At 44.5% G+C, this 24149-nt stretch overlaps 1 protein-coding gene and 1 pseudogene across 2 annotated transcripts in view; one reads left to right on the forward strand and one right to left on the reverse strand.

Annotated features, from left to right (window-relative positions):
• TGFB2 (transforming growth factor beta 2) overlaps nt 1-24149 on the forward strand; it is a 93154-nt gene that overhangs the window by 18511 nt on the left and 50494 nt on the right. The window lies entirely within an intron of this gene.
• On the reverse strand, nt 15201-15300 carry LOC136170093 (U6 spliceosomal RNA; annotated as a pseudogene).

A 24149-nucleotide genomic window follows, 5' to 3' on the forward strand; every position in this document is an offset into this window, starting at 1 on the left:
TATTTTATTGTACTGTCTAAACCAAGGAGTTAATTGTCTGATTTTTGTTTGTTTGTTGTTTCGTCAGCTTGTTGAAAAAGACGAGGGAAAGGGATGAGAGAAGGAAAACGTGTTGAATTCCAGTCGCCCCACCCCGCCCCCATGTCCCTGGTACTGAAGGCATGACATCCTTATCCTCCCCACGTTGGTTGGGTGGTGAGGGTGGGATGAAATCCCCATTTTTCAGGGAACTCTGGCTTGGAGAGGTGAATACCTTGTCCTCAGTCATCAAACTAGCAAAGGGAGGAGAAGCAAATTCTGAATTCAGGTCTGGCCCATGTACCCTCCACCACTCCACAGAGACCCCGAACTTCTTTTTTTTTTTTTTGCCTTCCTTTTGTTTCCCTTGGGAATCCCATCCCATTATAGTTTTATAAATTTCTTACCTACCACTTTGGATTCATTTCCTTTTCATCTTTTCCTCATAGTCAACAAGTGGAGAGGTCTACCCTTCCACTTGGCCTCGGACACGCCTTCTCACTTGGCGTTATTTTCGGTCATTTAATGGCTGCAAGCTTCCCCCTTTCTTTGGTGGAAAAACATTGGAAACCCACCCTGCCCCTCCTGAGTCTGGGAAAATCAGGAGTGTCTCAGAGGGTGTGGCCGGGGAAAGAGATCCCAGTTCAGTGGGAGGCCCTCCTGCCCCACCCAGCTTCCCGCCTGGGAGTCAAGCCTGCAGACCCTTCCAGACCTTTCATGCAAGAGTGCTGAGCAGTGGGGCTCTGCAATTTTTTTTTTTTTTTTGGTCTCTGTTCTTAGAAATAGTAATTGAGTAAAAATGTAAGTGAGCCGATGCCAGGGGGCAGGCGTCCAGGGTCAGGGTGAATTTCTCCATGCTGACTGTGATTCTGAACACTCGTTAAGTGGAGGCTGGCTGGTGCCAAGCGGCTCGAGGGTCATCCCTGTCACCTTGTGTGAACCGCCTCTCCATTCCAAGGAGATGTTGGGAGTGGCTGCAGGGAGTCGGAGCGGGGGCGGGGGGGTGGGGTGATGGGGACACCCGTGGGCCTCTGGCTTTCCTCCCTCTCTCTCTAACCTGGGTGTAGTTGTCACAACGTGCCCTGACACCCATTCTTGGACTGGCAGCGCTGATGCCTCCTCAGTTTTACATCAGATCCCCTGGAGGAAGACATCGTCCTTGCTCCTCGCAGCCTATGTGGCTGCTACATCATTTTCCCCCCCCTTTAAGGTCACTCTCCTCCAAAACATAGGTTGAGATGAACTTAGCCTGCCTGAAGGTTTTTCTTCTAAGATAGATGAGTCCAGGAGATAAGCAGTCTATAGGGTTTCTCCAGGAAGGAATGGGTTAAGAGTCATGAAGGCAAATCCAGCTTTGTTTGTTCTTTAAGTATTTGCTGAGCATGATGCCTTTCGTTAGCATGGTTCAGATTTAAAGGTGGGTTTCTCAGAGCGTGGCCTGCATTTTTTTGTACGTTCCGAAGGGTCATCAAAGCAGATTCCCGGACCTGTCTTGAGTCAGAGTCTCTGGGGCGGGTGGAACCGAGGAGTCTGTACCTTTAAAAGGCAGTGCAGGTGCGCCTGTCCCCACTAGGCTGAGGCAGTGGAGGCTCCTATTCTGCCGGTCTGTTTACTCCAAGTCCTTCAGCCTGAAGGATTCAGATCTAGCAGGGCCTCTGTTTGATCAGCTGGTCCCGCAAGTGTGAGACCCCAAATCCATAGTGTGACCACGTTTTCACCCTGTGCTCTCCATGTCCCCAAATGCATACAACAATTGAGTTAGGTCCGTGGTTAATCACGCTGATCACACATCACCCCTGCTTACCACCCACCACAGAGGGGCTGTGAATGTGCAGGCAGATGACCACGTGGCGGCGGGTGGATGCCTCCTTGGGAGGTTATGCACGTGAGTGAATGCCTCCCTGTGAGGCTGGATTGGGCAGCGCAGTTTCAAAATAAATGTATAATGTGCAAGTGATGTACAATTTACAATGCCGTAGCCAATGTATAATGTTTAATTCGCTGAGGTAGTGTTTGGTCAAAGCACCGCTGACCTCTTCATGGCCTGAAATCTGTTCTGAGACATTCCATGGGGTAAGGATCTCGCCAACAATGGAATGTAAACTCTACTCACTCAGCCCAACTCAGTTCCAAGTAACTGAAGTTTTCTCTTTCCAAATAGTGTTTTGGTCTTTTTTTTTTTCAACCAGAGGTATTCGAGCAGGTGAAAATCTGACCCAGATATTAAACAGAAAAAGTTAATAGTAAATGACTTGGTATTTTCTTTGTGCAACCTAGATCTCCTGTTTTTTTGATGTTGTTTTCGAACCATCCAGTATTTTGAATCCAACCACACAATATGGCTATTCTATAACTACTGTAGTGTTTTTGACGATCAAGATAGAGAAATAGCCAGTTCTTCTATGTGCCGTGTATCACTAAACAAACCAAAAAAAAGTGTTTTTAAAAATAAACACGCCCAGAAATTGTCTTTGTGCCCCAAGTGATTTCTCTCTTATTTCTACCAGTTTGAGAGCTAGGTTGTTTGCTATGTGGTGAAGAGTAAATATAACAGTGAACTAACACCAGAGGAAGAGGCAGTAACTACAGTGGTTACTTTATAGCTGCCCTAGGATTATACTGGTCAGGCTTAATAACCACTGGAAAACAGGAAGTTTAAAGTCTTAATATTATAAGAACACTCATCACTTTGAAGATTTAAACAATGGGAATAAGCATTTTTCTATTGAAGCAGGAAAAGAATGACTAGTCATATTCGTTCTACTTCCCAGCAAGCCTTCCACTAAAAAGGTCTCTACATGCACTACAAATATAGATCTAGTTGTAAGATAGATGTCTACTGCGTGCAAAGATCATAGGAAGACGAAGGTAAATACGAGACATTCTTATGATACAGTCATTCACTCCAGTGTTCATTGTCGCAATGTACTAGGCATACATCTAGGCACAAGCGATGCCATCAGTGAATAAAACAGAAAACTTTGCCCTTGGGGAACTTCACATTTTGGAGAAAGAAGATAGACAATTAATTAAAAAGATGAGATGAGAATGGTAGAATGTGGTCCATGGGATAGGGCAGAAAATCAGAGCAACGTTGGGGAGGGGGCAGTGGGGAGGTGAGTTGCAATTTGATCAGAAGTATCCTAGGAGATGAGATTAGAGAACTAATGACAGATGGGTCAGGTGGGGCCTTGGAGGCCATTGCCAAGTCTGTGGTTTTTCCTCTGAATCAAATGGGGAGAAGGGTGGTTTTAGCCAAGGGGTTCTGTGGCAAAATTGAGGACAGTGACCAAGGCGGGAGCAGGAAGCCCAGTGAGCTGGTCTTGGCAATACACTGGGAGGGCACTCAGCACAAGGAAGTTCCAACAACTAGGAACTTCAACAAGACCTCCCTTGTGCTGAGTTCATTCTTTAACAGATAATTTGATAGGCAGGTCACAAATGGGTTCTGTATATAGAATATGTTTTGTTTCTTTGTTTTAAATGGACACTCCTGAATTACTGGCAACCCACCCCCTTCCTTTCTGGAAAGAAGCTACCTTTGCACCTTCTGTGTATGAAAATAACCTCTCGGGTCTCCAATCTTGTGCTGACAAGTGTGGAATGGCCGCTGCTGGAGGCTCTCCTTACTGGACTGCCTAGTCTTGGCCACCCTCGATTCATGACCAGGAACACAAGACACTACACTCATAGGTGACCACAGCTGGCCTCTGAGAATGACAAGCTGTCTCTTCCTGTAGGAAGTGGAAAGTCAGACTTGGAAGGCTCTTTGGATCTGTCCAGCTGTGCCTTGTACGTTTGCCTAAACTTTGAAATGAGGTCATAAGCCAGGGAATGTGTGAAACTATGTCTCTTATCAGTCAAAAAGCATTTCTGTTGGACCAGAGTTTATGTTCCAATTTTTAAGTTTTGAGCAGCAAGACTGTACACTGGGATGTTGGTTCGATCCCTTCATCCATCTGTATAAGACATGTCAATCGGGTCTGCTGCATTCAGGTGCTGTGAGAGCTCTGCCGATGAATGAGTCATAGAGCACAGATCCTGACTCCAGGAGCCTTTGCCTTAGTGAGGAGCTCAGGCAGACCAAACCAGCCCAACCAAACTGAGAAGCTGGCACCCTGTGGTTGATTTTAAGTAAGGGTCTGAGAGGTCAGAAGAGTTGATGAACTTGCTCTAGAGAGGTCAAGGATGCCTTCTCAGGGGGAGCTGGTATTTGCTGCTTGAAAAGATGACCTTTGGGAGGATAGCTTGGCAGTCAATCAGTAGCACTAGGAAGTTTTCAGTTTTCATGAAAGGGAAGATTTGCCCTTTCATGTTTTCTCCCTCTTTGAGCTTGTATGACTCCTGTCTTGATGAATCATGAAACATCAGAAGCACTTAATGTAGTCTTTGAAAAATTGAATATATACCTACAGGAGACCCACTATGAAATAGTAAAGCTGGAGAACAGGGCAAGATCATTATATAGGTATTTGTTATTCAGAAGACATAATGGACCCTTGGTGTATAAAATCCATTATACAAGTTCAGAGTCATTAGAGCTTCTTTCCCCTTCTTCTTAAGGGCACATCACAAAGGTTGATCCCTCACTTATATTCTATGGATTTGTGGGTTGGCAGTAGCTCTGCTCCATGGCATCTTTCATTCTGGGATCCAGGCTGAGGGAGCAGCGTCTAACCTGGGCATGCTGACCTCCTGGCTGGACTGCAGGAGATGTACAGTTATCCACAACTACATTATAGTGGCCAAGCATGACTTCAGTAGGGCCAGAAGGGGTGCAAGAAAAAGATCTGTTTGGCGGTGGGTCTAGAAAAGAGGATTTTGACAAATGGTATAGTCTACCACAGGGTAAGTGGAGGAGTTGGGGAAAAGAGAAGGATTTCACCCATGTTAAAAACTTTCCATGTTGATGGTATGGCATGGATGGATCCACACTTTTGCTTTCTCCATGGAATTATAAGGAGCTTTATAATGGGTATTTGCTGAATACTTAGTCAGTTGGCTTTGTAAGACAGACATCAATTTCCTTCTGCTCCACTATTATTATTATTTTTAAAGTCTTTGTTGAATTTGTTACAATATTGCTTCTGCTTTATGTTTTGGTTTTTTGGCTATGGGACATGTGGGATCTTAACTCTCTGACCACGGATGGAACCCACATCCCTGCATTGGAAGGCAGTCTTAGCCACTGGACCGCCAGGGAAGTTCCCTTCATTTTTATATACAACTTATTCCTCCAACCAAAACAAGTTTGTTTGGTGTCAGAGGCACAGTTGGTAGTACTGGGTTTAGGAAGCAAGTCCTGATATGTTATGTGAAATTTATGTGTGTCAGGGAAACTCAGGCTTACCTCCAAAACATGTACTCACATCTCTTCGCCTTAGGGTCTCAGGTTGCCAATATGTTCCTGACATGCCCAGCAGTCTCTGGTAAGCGTTCTTCATAATCCAGGTTAAGTTTCTGTAAGACTGTAAGCCTGAAGATGCTTAGCTGTAGCTAGAGGTGCCATGATTCTCCTATTTCTTATCTCTTTTGTATGAGTTCCACGCCAGTTGAATGAGTTAAACATTGAGTAGCACCGTGTGGCTCCCTCAAATTCTATGTTACCTGAGCCTTAGTCTCCTGACAGTGACCGATGAGGTCAAAGGCTTAGTGTCGGGCTCCTTCCTGCTGTGTCCAGTGAGAACACTGCAGAATGACCCCGCCTGGCACGGGGCATCCCCTGTGCCCCTCTCAGCCCAGGGGCAGCAGCCATCCGCTCCGAATGCCCCTGAGCATGCTGGGTAACTCCCTGCTTGCAACTTCCCCATCATCTCGGCAGCCTATTCTTAGTAGCAGCAGATGCTGAGCATCTCCATCCTGCTTCTGGGGTCAGCAGTGGGAAAGAGCAGAAAAAAATGAAAGCATTGTTTTGCACATGGCTGGACATCTGTATTTCTGAATCGCCCTGTTGTGTGGATGATGCAACTGCTGGAGCTGTTTTGCTGAATGTGAACTTTGTCCACCGACTGGACTCTAAATTGGTTTTGGATCCTTGTGAAATCTAAACGGTCAGGCCATATTTTTCTAATCTTCAGTTGGACTGTATCTTTGCTCTGAAGTGGAGCTGATTCGTTTGTGTTCACGTCCACGGCAGGGGTTGCTTCTTTGTTTTTCTGCTCTGAGTTGCTTGTTTTCTCAAGACTGCTGTTTACCTCGTCCATTGTGTGTTTTCAGGAGAGCAGGAGGGCAGCTCCCTGTGGTACCATGGCCACTGTGGCTTCAGGGATGGTTTACTCGAGTGTTATTGTTAGGGAGAGAGCTGACTGGTTTTCAGAAACTGAATAGGGGAAGCGTCAGGACCAGCGCACCCACAGGTATGCTGGTACTATGACAAAAACTTGGACTTCAGATAGCAGAGCACTCAGATCATCTCCTGCAAGTGCTGACCCTCAGGGCTGTGCTCTCTACTTGGCTGCTCTGCTACTGAGATACTCAACTTCACTGTGTATAATATAAAAATCATAAACTCAGACTGGGGTCCACCTCCAGAAATTCTGATTTGGTTGGTCTGGGGTGGGAGCTGGCACCTTTAGTTTTAAACAGCTTCCCAGGGCATTTTGACATGCAGCCAGATTTGAGAACCTCTGTTTTGGGAGTTTATGTAACATTTGCTACTGTGATTTTTGTCTAGCTATCCATGTCCTGTTATGAGTTTCTGCACGAATTTCTGCATGGAAAAAGGCAAAGATCTAGGTGGGCTGTTGATAAATGAAGAGGCTGGATCCTGGCTTTAGTAATAAGAAAATGAATAGTAATGATATTGATCATTGTTAGTTATTGCATACTTCTATAGGCACTGTGCTAATCTTTATATTAGCCCTATAGGATAAACAGGGCTTCCCTGTTAGCTCATCTTGTAAAGAATCCACCTGTAATGCAGGAGACCTCAGTTCGATTCCTGGGTCAAGAAGTTCCCCCTGGAGAAGAGATAGGCTAACCATTCCAGTATTTTTGGGCTTCCCTGGTGGCTCAGATGGTAAAAAATCTGCCTGCAATGTGGGAAACCTGGGTTCGATCCCTGACTTGGGAAGATCCCCTGGAGGAGGGCATGACAACCCACTCCAGTACTCTTGCCTGGAGAATCCCCATGGACAGAGGAGCCTGGTGGCCTACAGTCCATGGGGTCGCAAAGAGTCAGACACGACTGAGTGACTTAGCACAGCCCAGCACATCAGAGGATAAATGCTACTGTTATTTTCAGTTTATAGATGAGGGAACCGAGGCTTACAGACATCATGTAATTTCCCCACAGTCATGTAGATAAGGTGGCAGAGCCAGAACTTGAACTTGGTCTTTCTGGCTCCAAAGCTCATCCAACTCAGTCACTCCCCTAAGCCGATAAACTTAAATATGGACAAGAATATTTGGGGTGAAGGGATGCGATGTCAAGAAAGGAGAATTCACTGAGTGAAAATAATATATAACTATATTTAAGGGAGATCGTTCTTTTCTGAAGAAGGAAGAAAAAAAAAGATATATTTGGATGGCTTTCTTATTTTCTTTTGAAGCCAATATTTGTCTCCCCCAAACCTATGGAAATTCAGAGTGAGCAGCAGAACCCAATGACTTGAATGACAGTGTTGGAATTAGGCAGTGGCTTCTGAGTTTAGCTCATCTTTACCTCCTTTATTCCCCGTTTGAGGAACGACAATGGTTGCTTCTTATCCAAACTTGTACACTGTATGGTATCCTTAAGTGATTCTCTTGTCTGCACCGGGTAATGACTGAAGTGTGCAAGGTAAAATGCTGGCGTTTTTCATTTTTTTCCTCCCTATATAAGAACAACTTTTTTTTTTTTTTCAGGCTAGTAAATCTGAGTTCTTAAACTACTCAATTAATCATGCCCTTTAAAAGTTCAGAATGGTACCAGACCAAGACCCTGGAAATTCCATCTCCAGCTCTTGGCCACCCTATGTATACCCATGCATGTGAAAGAATGTTGCAGATTGAGGAATCCAGTAAATATTTGTTAAGTGAGGAAGTGAATGAACTTTGCAAATATGGACCATAATAGAAATAGCATATTGCTAAGGATTTCTTGGGAAATGAGCAAGGTCTTAGTTCACTGGTCTGCTCCCAGTTTCTCCAGGGGGCCACTTGGTCAGTTAGCCAACCCCTAATTCCTTCCTGGGGTAACTTTTTGTACACTACGCACAGCAATATTAATAAGGTTAAAACAGTCTTATTATCACTGACCTCTGTTTGTATCTCTCAGTCTGGATGAAAGGACACTGCCTTTTTCTTCATTCTCAGCAGCATTTTTCATGTTATAAGTTGGTAAAATTCAGAGTCCCTAGGAGTGGAGAGAGAAAGAGGCAAGTTACTTGCCAGCCCATGGGAAAGTCAAGCCCAATGTTGATGCATTCTTGTCGTGGATGGTCCCACGGGAACACCTAGATTAGCCCCCACTCCCGCTGTGGGTTCAAATTGCTGTCCCTGGAGTTATAAAGGGGCAGTTGGGTCCTCAGCCAGACAGCACAAGTATTTTTAGGGCTCTTCGCCTCTCAATCTAATTTCTGCTTGAAACTTTAACACATGCAGGCTGCACAGAAATGACTTTTAAACTACTCTCTGGGTAGTGTAGGAGGGCTTGGATTAGTACCACAGCCTTTGAGCAATTTTTTTTTTTTTTTTATTGCTAACTATCCAACAGGCTGAACAGAGGAAATTCAAGTCTAACCCTGGAGGGACCCCTATTTAGTCATCTGTCTAGACAGACGAGTTCATATAATGGGCCTCTCTGTTTCTTTTGCTTTGTTATAACAGACGGTGGTCCCTTCCTTTCAACTCTATGAGGATGTCAACCTTTGGTTTTTTAATCCCAGCCTACTGTTGATAAGCCAAGAAAGTGACTCACACAGGAGCCAAAGATGACTCTCAAGTGTGACACAGTCTGTGATATAATAGAAAGAAAACATAGATTTTGCATAAAGGAGAATCCTGGCTAAAAATCCTGACTGTGAAATATTAGGCAAGTCACTTACCCTCTCTGAACCTCATTTTTATCTTCTTTAAAATGAGAATTAATTTTTTAAAATACTCTTAATGGTACTTAAAAAGAGAGAGATTAACACATAAAAATGCCTTGCATGTGGTAGGGAGTGAATATATTTTTTATTCATTCATTCATTCAAGGTGATCAGTAAAGACTTAACTTCTCCTGCTTTTTGTATTCTGAGAACTCTAGGAAAACCAGAAATTCCAGCCCATATTTTTAATATCAAGTCATACTTTGAGCAAAGCAAGTGATAGATATTTTTTAAGCCTAGGAGAAAATTGATAGTACCAATTTCTGTTAGACAAAAGTAATATTGGAGATATCACTTAAACATTGGTAGAGGTAAATAAGGTAGAATGATATTCTCTGTTGTATCAGAAGGACTCAAAATTCTCAGAACCTGCCTAAAAGAACTCTCTTTGTTAGTAACTATTTCTGCAACTAGGTGGTACATCTCTCTCCCTTGTTATTTCACTTTATTTTTAAGCATTTTGCAGGTTTTCATTACATATGGACAATATTATACATGATATACATGCACACTTAAATACATATTAACCTTTGAGATATATTCCAGTTCACTTTTGTTTGCCAAATTAGGCTGCTATGAAATGAACAAAATATTAGAAAATACACCACATAGGCTCCTGATCATACTTTTGTTTTCAGTTTAAACAACATTTTTCTGTGTGTTATTTTACTGTAATCTCTTCCTGGACTGTCCCTGAAAACAGTAATGTGGAAAATATTGTTTGGTTCAATTTAATTCAATAAATATTCACTGAGCATATACTGACTCCAGGGCTTGCTGCCTGAATCACAGAGGTGGATAAAAATGAGGAGAGTAGGGGAGAACCCCCCTCCCCCCCCAGAGGAGGCAGCATAGCTAGCCCAGGGGAAGACACGGTGATCACAAGACACAGGTATGAGTGGAGACACCAGATTTATTTTTATAGGATAATGATTGGGCGCGCTCCTTCTTTAAGCCTCAGTTTCTTAGCTCACGCCAAAATGCGATAATCATGGTGGGTACATGACAGAGGGTGTGTGCCTCAAAACGTGTGATGTTGTTTTTGTCAATGTTCTTCTTATTATTTTTATTGTTATTCTTCTGTTATACCTGCCCCCAAATAGCTTATACCCTATTTGTGAAAACAAGTTGATATACCCACCACCGTACACAAAGCAGCAGAACCATTCAAAAGTTGCTGAATGATATCTACAAGCCAAGGCCAATGGTACCAATGGTAACACAAAGACAAAATGATTGAGGCATTAAAACAACTTTAAAAAAAATTTGATCCGTATCGTATGCAGATTGCTATGTGTACCTGAGCAGTGAATAGCCACAACCTCCGTATTGAAAGGGAAATAGGAAAGTCGGTGTCTCCTTCAGCTGTTAAAGGACAGAAGCAAATGATGTCGGTGTTGATAGCAAAGCTTTTCACATCTCAGAGTACAGTTCTTGACGTTTCCATACATTGAAATTCCATTAGAATCCACTGCTTTACGTGGCTTCGGATACGGTATGTCTGAGTCATGTCTATTTCAATACAACTGCAATCAATAAAAAGCCCAGTAAAATGTGGTTAACCACAAGGACATCCCTCCCCGCCAGCCCCACCCCCCAATCAGCACTGTGATTCATTCAGTTTAGTGCCTCTCCTGCTTGTAGCCTCTGTATCGAGAGAGGCAGCCTTCTTCGAATACAGAGAACAGAAAGTCCCCCTCTTGGGCTGGTCTGCCTGCTCCTGTGTTGTCTCACATGCCCCATTCTGACCCCTGGGAAGCCCCGTCCTGTTCTGGGGTGTCTGTGGCCTCATTGTCATAGGGACACAGGATAGATCCCTCCGGAGGACGTGGCCTGAGGTCCCAGCAAACCTTACTGAGCAAACAATTTTGCCCTGTCTCTGCCAGTACAACTGGCTTCCTGTTGCATCCTCTGTAATGGGAATCTTGAGGTCCCCACTAGCCCTCAGCTTTGTTTTCATTCCTTATGTGTCTTGTACTGCTTTTTCCCTCTTGTTCTTACGCAGTAGGGACCTCAGGCAGCCGCAGGGGTCGTGAATGCACGGGGAGCCCAGAGGGGAGGAGAGGAAGGGAGGGTGGGAGACAGGTGTGCAAAGGACGGGGGCAGCCTTCACCTGCTCGCTGTTTGGACTTGGCCATTCCTCATGGGGCAGCACCTTCCCAGGCTAGTGAAGCCAGAAGGGTGTCTGCCTTGAGCTGTCATCCTGGAAATCCCGGACCTTCCAGAATTACCCACAGGGGATGTCAGGCTTCATGATTACCTTTAACTGTCAAAGCAGACCGAGAGAAGAGTGTGCTCTGTTTCCTTTATTCTTAGGACAGCGGTGTACCTTTGTTCCTGCCTAATGCTCCAAGTCCGCCTTGATATTTTTTCTCAAGGTTGCTATTTGGGAGGAGGTTTTCTTTAAAAGTGCTGAGGTCGGCTATTCGGAAAGTAAGACGAAGCCGATCGAAAACAGTGTCCTGTTTCTGTACTCTTAACTGAGGGAAGTTCAGTCCTGATGAAATCAGTGAAGCCCAAAGTTTAAGTCACTAGCTGTGTTAGAATCTGATTTTACCACTTTTCTCTACTTGCTGCTAGTTAATGGAGAGAAAGGTGGACCTAAAGATGCCTAATTACACTTAACTTCTTTTACTGATGGGGGCAACCAGTCACCCTTTGCTAAGAATCTGTATCTAGTTTCTTTTATTCACAATTAGTATTTGGTCCAAAATAAACAATAACAACAAAAAGAACAATATTTATAATAATAACATTTATTACTTATATCCATGTAGTGCTTCTACCCTAGGGACCTTCCTAAGCACTTTAGAGATAACTGACTCATTTGATCCTGGCAATACTAGGTAGATATTATTATTTTCTCCATTTCACATGGGAGGAAACCAAGGCCCAGAGATAGATGAAATCACTCCCCAGATCCATAGCTAATAAGGGAAGAAACAGGACCTCCCTCCCCCCATATCTGCCATTATCATCATCACTCCCATTAAGTGACCCTTGAGCTGATCATGTGACACAGAAGTGGCAATGCTGCGTCATGGTTGAGGGCACAAACTCTGGGACGAAAACTGCTCCAGAAAACTCTGTTTGGGGAAAGGCAATGAGGTCTGAAAGCAGAGTCCACCTGGCTTAAAATATAGAAATCACTTATATATATGAGAAGCCTATGTGGCGAATATCCACCCACGCAGCGCTCCTTTGGGATGAAACTGAAAAGAGCAGTCAACATGCCAAGTTCTCTCCAGATGACTTTTTAAAACTCACCCCTCTGATTAGCAAACAGTACAGATGTTGATAGAGTTGGAGGATTTTTAATATCTTTATTTGATTTACACAAAGCAGCCAAATGTAGTTGGCCCTGGGCTGCAGCCTATATGTGTCTGAATGCCAAGAAGCAACTGTGCTCCGCTGGGATGCCGAGCATTCCAGACCTGTTACCTTGTAAGTGTAATATTTACCAGATTTTTGCTTCATCTGGAGATGAAGAGCAGAGCTGCCCAGAGTCGGGGCGGGCCTGGCTGCTGGGAAGGGAGCTCCGTGTGCAGAGGCATCCCCGAACGAGCAGGGAGCTGGGGAGGTGAGCACAGATCTGCCAGAAACAAGCCTTTTTCCTGGCAGCCGGGAATCTAGGAAAAAATAACAGACCTTACGTGGTTGGGGTGCCCAGCAAACTCATAGGGCAGAGTGCTTTTGCTTTCACAATCCTATTTTATCCTCACATCTCTAGGTGATAGATGCTGTCTTGTCCCCATTTTATAGGTGGGGGTGATGCAGCTCAGGGCTTCCCTGATAGCTCAGTTGGTAAAGAATCCGCCTGCAATGCAGGAGACCCCAGTTCGATTCCTGGATCAGGAAGGTCTGCTAGAGCAGGGATAGGCTACCCACTCCAGTTTTCTTGGGCTTCCCTTGTGGCTCAGCTGGTAGAGAATTCGCCTGCAATGTGGGACATCTGGGTTCAATCCTTGGGTTGGAAAAATCTCTTGGAGAATGGAAAGGCTACCCACTCCAGTATTCTGGCCTGGAGAATTCCACGGACTGTATAGTCCACGGGGTCACACAGAGTTGGACACGACGGAGCAACTTTTACTTTCAACGTGGTTTAGAGACATAAATAGATTGCCCAAGCTCACGTATTTAGTCCTCTTCCAAAGTCTGTCTTTATTTTGACTTTAGTAAAACTGATTTGGAGAAAGGAGCTGAAGGTGGCCAAGTGGGGCTGACTCACTGCCTGTAGCCTCTCTTGGGTCTCCCTTCGTCTGACCTTCCCAGCCTCCCTGCCAGGCAGGTGTTCCTCGCTCCCTACAGGTGAGGAAACTGAGACCTAGAAAGCTGAAGGGAGGTGCCCACAGCCAGCTTTTTTAAGTGACAAAGCCAAAGCAGAATCGGGGGCTGCTGAGTCCCAGACCTTAAATCTGGCGTTATAGCACTGTCTTCAGCTGGCAGTGCTGAGCTTACAAACAAAAGCCCATCATAAAACTCCGGACAAGCACCGCTCTCTGTGGTGTCCCTTGGTTGGGAGAAGGGGCTGGAGGCCATTTCAGACTGCCTAATCCTGAACCCCGTGTGTCAATAAACAGAGCTAGTAAATAAGACAGTGTGATTAAGAGTGTGTGTGCGCATGTGTGTGTGTGTATGTGTGTGGCGCACACGTGTGTCCATGCACAAACAGTGGCAGTCACAGGCTGGAGGAGACGAGAATGATTTTCAAATCAAAGAGGTCAGCAGTTGCCACAGCAGCACATCTGTAATGAACCATATTTTACTTTCATCATCACTTCATCAGATGAGTAAATAGAGACAAGATCCCCAAGGTCAGCAAAAGGAGATGGCGAAACCGGTCTCTAGTTCTTTCTGCCCTTCCCGGATGGGGGCTGCCATCAGCACCCTCACCATAGCTGGTATTTTTTTCTATTTTTTTGGCGTAGGAGTGTTTGACTGAAAGTGAAGCCACAGCATTGGCAGCAGCCCCCCGCCCCCAGCCGAAGTGCTCAGGGCCGTCTTCCAATGAGGCTGGAAATATAAACAGAAGAGCTAGTCTGCCTGGGGGCCCCTTGCAAGAGCCCTTATTCGCTACTGCTCCCTTGGCTTTGGGGGGGTGGGGTGGGTGATGCTTTGGTTGAATCTCACCCAAAAAGCTGTATTTTTAGCTGAAGATGGAAAATTATAAAAGCAAAGGTGTGAAATGAAGCTCTTTGGTGAGTGTTGTCAGTGGAAGAAGTCGCCCCCAGCATAGACGAAGTCGCTCCAAGAGTCCCATCCACACTGGAGCAGGGCCCCTGACGTCCCGCAGCAGCGGTGCTGGCGGGACTGATAGAGGGACTGGTCTTAAGCACTTGGTTTCACTTCCACACTGAAGTCGGTAGACAGGTTTCTTTCTCTGGAAATTCGGAATTTTTCTTTACTACCTTCACAGTGCCGCTGTGTCCTGAATTGGACATTTGTCACAGAAACTGAATCCAAAGGATGTTTCATCATTTCAAAGTGTGGTGGTGGTGGTGGTGGAGGGGGTCATAAATACAACAGACCTTGGTTATGCTACTATTTTGCCGAATGGATTTTGTTTCATGAGTGGATTTGGTCTCTACATCTCCTTTTCTGATTTGGTTTTGGCATCAAGTGTATACTGCCTGCCTGAGTGAGTGGGGATATTTCCCCAGTACTTTCTCTGGGATAGTCTGCATGGTTTAGAATGATGTACTTCCTAAAAGTCTAGTGAGATTCTTCTGTACAACTTCCAGGGACTAGTATTTCTTTTGTAGGACATTTCTTAGAGGTATTATTTTTAAATTATTTATATGCATTGTCATCCTTCTAGTTTCTTTTTTCCCCATTCTTTTTTTCTTATTAATGTTTTTTTTTTTAATTGAAGTTGTTGCAATTGAAGTTGTTGATTTGCAATACTGTGTTAGTCTCTGGTATACAGCAAAGTGATTCAGTTTTATATATGTATATATATACTTTTTTAATATTCTTTTCCATTATAGTTTATTACAGGATATTGAATATAGTTCCCTGTGCTATACAGTAGGATCTTGTTATTCACCCAGTCTACATATAATAGTTTGCATCTGCTAATCCCAAGCTCCCAACTCAATGCCCCCCCCAACCCCAAATATGGAATGCTTTGTGAATTTGCATTCACAAAGAGACCATGCAAATCTTCTCTGTGTTGTTCCCACTTTAGTATACGTGCTGCCAAAGTGAGCACTCCCCATTCTTCATGGAAGTACTATTTGCATATAGTGAAATGCACAGGTCTTACTTGTGCAGAAAGGGATGCCTTCAACAAAATCTTGAAGCAGAGGAGAGAGGAGTGCCTTTGGTGAAACAGCTAGTGTTTAGGGAAAGGAGTCAGGGTTAGGAAGAGGAGGATGCAAGTCACTGACTCCTGCTCCCAACATAATGCTAAGATCATCATCAAATACTGTCTCTAGTTTTCTTAGGAGCGCAGGTCTTTAATGGGCTTTCCTTTTCAAGTTCTGGTGGTATATGGAGCTATAATGTGCCCTTTCTCTTTTGATACCTCATCTCAATTATTAAAAAATATTTATTTTTATTGATTTACTTGACTGCATCAGGCCTTCGATGTGGCATGTGGGATCTAGGTCCCTGACCAGAGATAGAACCTGGACCCCCTGCACTGGGAGCACAGTGTCTTAGCCACTGGGCCACCAGGGAAATCCCCTTCATCTCATTTTTTGAAAATTAGTGTCTATGGAGGCTAGAAGGTTGTCACATGACACAACTCTACTGTACATTATTTTCACAGTCCTCTTGGAAATAACTGGGGTTTTGAATTAAACACTAGATAATTAGGAAAGGTTTCAAGGAAAAATAGAAAGCAAAAGGAAAGACAGTTCCCAGTCAGGAGGAAAGGAAGCCATGTGACAGACCCTCGGAAATGTGGATGCTGCCCTGGGATGTTAGAGAAGAGCTGTTCAGCTGGTTTTATGATCTAAACAGAGGTTCAGTGGGAAGCCTAGAAGCACAGATGCACTCCCATTTAGACAGGATAGCCCACTGCTGTTTTGTTAATTAGAATCCTCCTGGGATTTGTAAGTGATGTTTTAGGAAGGTCAGAGCTGCAAGAGAGCATGTGTGCCTTTAAAGAAAATGTATCATCTATTGTAAATATGAATCTACACTGAGTTAAGCACAGGAACATTTGGAAATGCAGTGATAAGGTTGCTTGTGTACCCTTCAGAGGTCCCTTTTATGTTTGATGGCGAAGCAGGTGACATGGGGAAGGGAGTCACAGACCTTCATTGTTACGAAGGCTCCTCTGGGCTGCAGAGGCAGTAAGAAGCGGCACCCCTTACATAAACTGTTTATCCCTTTAACCATGATGTCTGGAAGTTTTTTGCTGAAGAATTTTAACACAGCTACATGCCAGATTTGGTGATACGTTCTATGAGTCAGGTTTCAAGGAGTTAGAAGCTGCAACAAAATTAACCACAAGCTTCTGAAGAACTTTCCATGAAACAAGTTTTCAAGGAAAAACTGTTGCCTTTGGATTTCCCCACCTTAAAAGGTAGAGCGTAAACACACACTGAAAGGAGAGTACCACATTCTGGAGCCTCCCAGAAATTGTGAAATAATACAAGAATGCCTTCCCTCCACCCTTCGTTTCTGCCTCACAGAGTTCATCATGCGTGGCAATTTTATGGTGGTGTGACAGTTCTGTAGAAATGAGATAAAGGGAAAATTTATTTAAGATTCATTTAAATAGTATAAAGTAATTCATGGGGTGCCTCATCCCTCAACCAAAACATCTTGATTCATTTTTTTTTAAATGAAAAAAGGAATTTTGTAGCAGACATGTTTTGAGTGCACTGGATATGTGTCTTATTTTTTGATGACCATGGATTGTCATTTATTATTTTGTAGGGTTAGAAGTTATAACCTTTTTCATGTAGACAATTAAAATTGTTATGTATGTTGGAATAGAATCAGAATAACTTGAGGTGGAGAAAGCATTAATGGGTATGTGGTCTGTTTGCCAAGCTGAGAAAAGCAAGTGTGTTAAATACTCTGTGAATATAAACAAGACTGTGTGTAAATGGATTTCTCTTACCTTATGAAATGAAGTGCTAAAAGTTCTATCACTTATTGGCTATATTGTTGTTCAATCACTAAGTCATGTGTGAACTGCAGCATGACGAGCTTCCCTGTCCTTCACTGTCTCCCTCAGTTTCCTCAAATTCATGTCTATTGAGTCAGTGATGTAATCAGACAATCTCATCCCCTGTGACCTTTTTCTCTTCCTTCTCTCAATCTTTCTGAGCATGAGGGTCTTTTCCAGTGAGGCAGTTCTTTGCATCAGGTGGCCAAAGTAGTGGAGCTTCAGCTTCATCATCATTCCTACCCTAGATAAATGATGGAATCCTCCTAAAGCTTAGTATCTTCATCTGCAAAATGGGAACAAAAAGAGTGTCTCCCTTGTCGAGTTTTTGTGAAGTTTGAGGGAGAGAATGCAGGTAGGACTCTGATCCGCTGCTTTTATTATCGGTAACTTACATATTAAAAGCAGACTCTGAGGCAGCGTACCTACTGGGCATGTGCTCCACCTCATTCATCCTTAAGCTCAGGGGCTGTGCCAGTCCTTCACATCCCTCAGGTCTGGCCAAAAAGGGACAGAAGGCAAAACTCAAATCTTTTGGTTAAAAGGCAACTTGGGGGACGACCTGAGGGGCTTCAGGGAAGCCAAGGAGACAGATGAGGGTTGGCTACAGGTGCTTCGGGGTCGCGGGCAGGTATCATTCTTAGGACTGATGATGCTGTGGTCTCACAGACCCCTGAGAGGGCTTGGGTTTTGTGCATTGTAACCTGCAGGATCCTTCTCTGCTGTGAGGTGGGAGTCAGGATTTGGGTTTGATAATCCACTTACCAGTGCTTCCTGGTTTCTAGCTCTGAGCCTCGGTTTCCTTATCTGAAGAGTGGGATAGGTACCTCAAAAGTTGTTTCTGGAGGGACAGATCAGCTTGTGTAAGCAATTGCTTGTTATCTCTGAGTGACCTCTGAGGAGGTGTGGTGGGTACATTCTTCTTCAGTGACAGTGTCAGAAAGGCTGTCACCAAACAACAAATAATGAGCATTGGGGAGGATATGGAGGAAAGGGAACTCTCGTGCGCTGAGGGAATGTGCTGCAGCTCCTGCAGAAAACAGTATGGAGGTTCCTACAAAATTTCAAAATAGATCCAGCAATTTCACTTCTGGGTACTCATCTAAAGAAAACGAAAATACTCATTTGAAAAGATACATGTACGCTGCATGTTCTTAGCAACATTATTTACAATAGCTAAGACGAGGAAGCTACCTAAGTGTCCATGGATAGATGAATAGATAAAGAAGATGTAGTGTGTGTATATATGTGTACATATATATATACACATATATACATATATATATGTACACACACACATATGCATGCAATGGAGTATTACTCAGCCATAAAAAAGAATAAAATCTTGCCATTTGTGACAACATGAATGGACCTAGAGGGTACTATGCTAAGTGAAATAAGTCAGACAGAGAAAGATAAATACCATATGATTTCACTTATACATGATATCTAAAGCACAAAACAAGTGACCAAACAACAAAGCAGAAACTGACTCATAGATTCAGAGAACAGAGAGGTGTTTGCCAGAGGAGAGGGAGTGGAAAGATAATAAAATAGGTGAGGGAGACCAAGAGGTACAGACTACCAGTTATTACTAAATAAATAAATCTTGGCATATAATTCACAGCATCGGGAAGAGTCAATTATACTATAATAACGTTGTGTGGTGACAGGTGGTAGTGAGATTTATCATGGTGATCATTTTTCAATGCTTAAAAATACTGAATCACCATTGTGCACCTGAAACTAATATTGTAAGTCAATTATACTTCAATGTAAAAAAGATATTAACAAAGAATAAGCATAAATACAGTCATGCCACCTTACACTTATGGATTACGTTGCATTTAACAAAACCCTTCCACATACATCATCATATCTGAGCCTGACCAGAGCCCTGTAAAGTGGTCACAAGCTCTAAAGGCACAGAGAGATCTAAAACAACACAGTTTCAGAGGCAAATGGGAATTCTTACTAAGAAGTTGTAGTCCTGTGTATGGACTTCCAATGACTCAGATGATAAAGAATCCGCCTGCCAAGGCAGGAGACCTGGATTCAATCCCTGGGTTGGAAAAATCCCCTGGAGGTGGGAATGACAACCCACTCCAATATGCTTCCCTGGAGAATGGACAGAGAAACCAGGCAGGCTACAGTCCATGGGGTCACAAAGAATCACACACAACTGAGCGACTCACACTTTCACACTCACATAAACCCTTCCTCCCTTTAACCAGGTCTGAGAGTTTTCTACTGAAGGTTTTCAACACAACCACAAGGTGAGATGAAGACCAGTCTTCTCACTCAGTGGCAGCAACCTAGTTGCAACAGACAGCATTGAATCAGGAGCTAGAAACTCACACACACATCATGTGCTTGGCTGGTAAGGAGCCACGGTGAAGGAGCAATAACACAGACATATCACGCCTTCAAAACCTAAAGGAGGCTTTTCAGAAGCTCAGCCTCTGAACCCTCAGTGTTGTCTGTCTCCTTTCCCATATTTGCTCTTTGAGGAAAACAGAAGATTCGAGAGGCTGAAAACCAGACTTGTCTAATGAGCTTGAGCACAGTGTCACAAGTCGTCAGGATGGTCACATTTCAAAGGGCATCTGGTTCTGTCATCTCTCCTTGTCCTGAGACTCTGGCTGCTCCCAGTCAGAGGTTTCTGACTCCTTCTGTGGATGGTTCTGACACTTAGAGATGGCTCATCATTTACTGAACTTTGGCTGTTCTTCTGGAACTTTCCACCTTGAAGAACTTCAGCATGAGCCCTTATTGGGAAGAAAGGACCATGGAGCAGTAGAAAGAGTGTGGAGTTAGGGCCAGATAGACTTGATTTGCGATGTTCAGCCACTGCTCTAACTGCATGCATGAGTGACTTGCCTGCTCTAAACCTCTCTCTTCATTTGTACAAGAGAGGCGGGTGCTGGCTCATAGCAGGCACTGTTCTTGTATGAGAGCATCTAAATGAGATGTCACTGAAGTAAAAAATGAGGTCATATCCAAGAAAGCATGTTGTAAAATGCATGTTAGTGACTTTTAATAGTAAAATCACCAGAAATCTTTTACACCCGGTTTTATGTGAGTTATCCAACAGGTCAGGAAATCTAATAAGTCCACTGGATTGGGCTCCTAGGGTCCTGATACTAACAGTTATCCACTGAGAAGGAGAGATGGGGCCAAGGACTGTGCTGGTTTGTTTGACTCCAAAGGCAAGAGAAACTACCTCCCATCCACAGGGTTCAGATTCTCCTGTAGTTTTGACCTATGTGACTTCTTTACGAGAGTCTTCCTGGCATCAGACTCGGAGACTAGATGCTGCCTTTCCCCGTCTGCTCCCAGTGGTGTTGATAATATAAACTTACATTTCTTGAACACTGGTTGTGTTCATAGTCATTACCTTAGTTAACCCTTAGAGTGATTCTTACAAGCAAGAGTGAGTATTATTACCCAGAAATGAATCTGAGTCCTCGTGCTCATCTATCAGGTAAAATCTAAAGAGGGAACCGTCATACACAAGAGTGTTGTCGCGCCCAAAGAAGGGAGAGATGGCTTCTGCTCCGGAAGAGCTGGAAATTCTTCTGAAAAGTGGACAAACCGGGCCGGACCTTCAAGAATGAGTAGAATTTGCCAAATGCAAAGGGTTTCTAGGTGAAGGATTCATGTGGCATGGGCGTGGCGGTGTGTCAGCATTTGGCATGTTTGGAGATCAGAAGTCAGATGGTGCCATTTAGCGCTTGGGGCCGAGTCGGCTGTGGTGAGGGAGGGTGGGCAGGGGACGGGGTAGTGAGATGACGGTGTGCCCCCAAACCTAGGAACGCAGGCTGGGGTCCCAGGGGACAAAGCAAGGCGTGCCTTGGAGTTGTCTCTTCGTTTGAAAATTGTCAGGACTTTTCACTGAGTAGGGGTTAAGAGAGAGAAAAGGATGGCTGCGAAGAAAAGTGGGTTTTCCTTGTACCATGGTATCTTGACAAGCTAGAAAAGGCCACCCAACGCCTGTGACCTTACCGGTAGGGAGTGACTCCCCCAGCCTTGGAGTCTAGTCCCGCCCAGGGAACTGAGCCCTGGAGAGGTTTTTTTGCCCCATAGCAATCTTCCTAGAGGGCACGACGCCGCGTCCTCCTCAGGCCGACGTCTGCAGAGCGCCGCCCACACTGCGTGTAAATCCCTCCACGGGCCGAATGGCCACTGTCCCAGACCTGCGCCGCTTGCGCATTGCACTTCTCTTTTCTCACGCTTGACTTGGGAGGAAAGCTGGTCCAATGGAAGTCTGGGCAAATAGGACTGAGTCCATGCTGACTGTCTCTCCATATGTCAGACTCATAAGGTGCTTTTGGGATTCTAGGATTTTTCTCAGGGATAGTTTACGTTGCTAAACATGCCTTGAATTTCGTGTATCTGTCTGTGCACCCCTTGTGCGTACCCCAACATTCCTCCCATCAGCGTTATCCTTTACGGAAACCAACGCAGCCCAAAAGGCCCACCAAGAGCAAGATGTGTCTGTCCTATGTGAGATTAGAAGCTCTGGTTAGACTCATGAGCCTGGGCTTATTAGACACATGTGCAATTATAGTAGAGCTATATAGAAGGAAATGGCACCCCACTCCAATACTCTTGCTTGGAGAATTCCATGGATGGAGGAGCGTGGTAGGCTGCAGTCCACGAGGTCGCAAAGAGTCAGACACGACTGAGCGACTTCACTTTTCACTTTATGCTCAGTCACTCAGTCGTGTTGCCATTACATGAACTGTAGCCCGCCAGGCTCATTCATCCATGGGATTCTCTAGGCAAGAATACTGGAGTGGGTTGCCATGCCCGCCTCCAGGGGATCTTCCCAACTCAGGGATCGAACCTGTGCCTCTTGCATCTCCTGCATTGGCAGACGGGTTCTTTACCACTAGTGCCACCTGGTAAACCCCTAGTAGAGCTGCAGAGAAGGCATATTTGCCTCTGAGAGCTCCCTAGCTTCCTTCTTACAATGAACAAGGAATAATTAATATATGATGAATTGATTTCAAAAAAGCAGCTAGCTGGGCTTTGTAAAAGTCTGTCTGAGTTTGGGCTGCCCTGATTGTCTGTTCAAGGCAGAATGACTTCTGTGAGGCCATCCTGAGGGAAGAGAGGTCACAGCTGATCCCCTACATTCAGAGAAAAAATTTTACAAATGCAGTAAACGTCCGAGTAGTTGTGGAATTACTTTATACACCAAAAAGTGATGTTGTTGTAGTGGCTGATGGTCAAAAAGCATCACTGAGTCTTTCATTCATTTTATAATATTGCTTTTTTAATTTTTTTGCTCCACCATATGGCTTATGGGACCTTAGTTCCCTGTCTAGGGATCAAAACCATGCACCCTCCTGCAGTGGAAACACAGAATCCCAATCACTGGACCTATGTCACTGCCTCAGGTGACGCTAGTGGTAAAAAACCCAGCTGTCCATGCAAGAGACATAGAAGATGCAAGTTTGATCCCTGGGTCAGGAAGATCCCCTGGAGGAGGAAATGGCAACCCACTCCAGTATTCTTGCCTGGAGAATCCCTTGGACAGAGGAGCCTGGTGGGCTACAGTCCATGGGGTCGCAAAGAGTCTGACAGGACTGAAGCGACATGCAGTTGACTGTGGCCCAGTCTCTCCCTCATCCACTGTGGAAGATAGAGATGTCCTAAAGACATCTTAATCCCCCCACTGAAACATGTGGGCAAGTGCTCCCTTCTTCCCTCTGGAATTTCTTTGTCATTCCCAAAGTACTAGTTCCAGAGAAGGTCATTCACTGTATGTCATGATCCCCAAGGTGGCTGCCTGAGCATAAGTCACGTTCTCCATCTTGGTCCCTTCTAAGCACTGTCCCTCTCAGATGCTCCCAGAGGCTGCTGGACATGTAGTGCCCTTGGCACTGGAATAGCCCTTCACTATAACAATGAAAACTGTTTTCACCAGAGAGCATCAGGGCTGGTGGAAAAGATGGTGCGTTTATTTTAATGTTTCCATATCTCTTCAAGTTGGAATACCATGAAGGCCTCAGAACTGGTCTCCCCAGCCTTCACTCAAGAATGCATTGTCTAAGAGGTTGTACCGCTCCATCAGTGGATTTATACCTTACAGGAGGGGGCGGGTCCTGAGCCTGGTGTCAGAGGTTAGCACCAAGGGTCCCCATACTCATTTAAATAAAACTGGCCTCTGAATTATGGTTTCCTCAACAGTAGGATGAAGATAACACTACCTAGTTTATGGAGTTATCAGGCTCACAGTGTATGTGAAAGTACATTGTAGGGCATAAAATCCTGGGAAAATGTTAGAGCTTGTGATTTATGCTGGTCGTCATTATTGAGAAAAGGATTTATCTCCATGGTGATACTTACTGAGCACTGATTATGTACCGGGAGGCATTGGGGAGGGAGAAGTTTCAGTCTCTGTACTCATGAGACTTACGAAGGCTTGTCCCTCCAACACAGAGGCAACGTTCCAAGGGCCCGACCTCCCAGGGTCAGTCCAAGGGGCAGCTCGTCAAAAAAGTCTAAAATGGAGCTCTCCTATAGGTGAAATAGATGTGTGCAGACTGCTTCCTGACCCTCGGGGGTCTCCAGTCGAGTGCTATAGCCAAGCAGCAACATGACTTGCTTTCCCTGAGCAGAATTCTTGGGGTGTCTAAGAGTCCTTGAAAGGAATTGAGAAGTGTTACCAGGTTTCCACTGTCAAACCTCCTCTGGCAGCAGCTGCTCTCAGGACGGTGTCACATGCTCTGTCGTGCATTGTGTACGTTCTTTATTGGTGATCTTCCTGTCCGTGTACACACAAAAGCTCAATTAATTTATTCCAGTGAGGTTATGAAACTGGGCTATTTTCTCAGTTTTCTGACATGTGGAAATCTTTCTGACATGTTGTCTAGGCTTTAAGAATAGTCGAATGAAACCAGTGTAATATGACAAGAAATGGAATA

Source organism: Muntiacus reevesi, chromosome 5, assembly GCF_963930625.1.
Source record: "Muntiacus reevesi chromosome 5, mMunRee1.1, whole genome shotgun sequence".
Taxonomy (NCBI): Eukaryota; Metazoa; Chordata; class Mammalia; order Artiodactyla; family Cervidae; genus Muntiacus; species Muntiacus reevesi.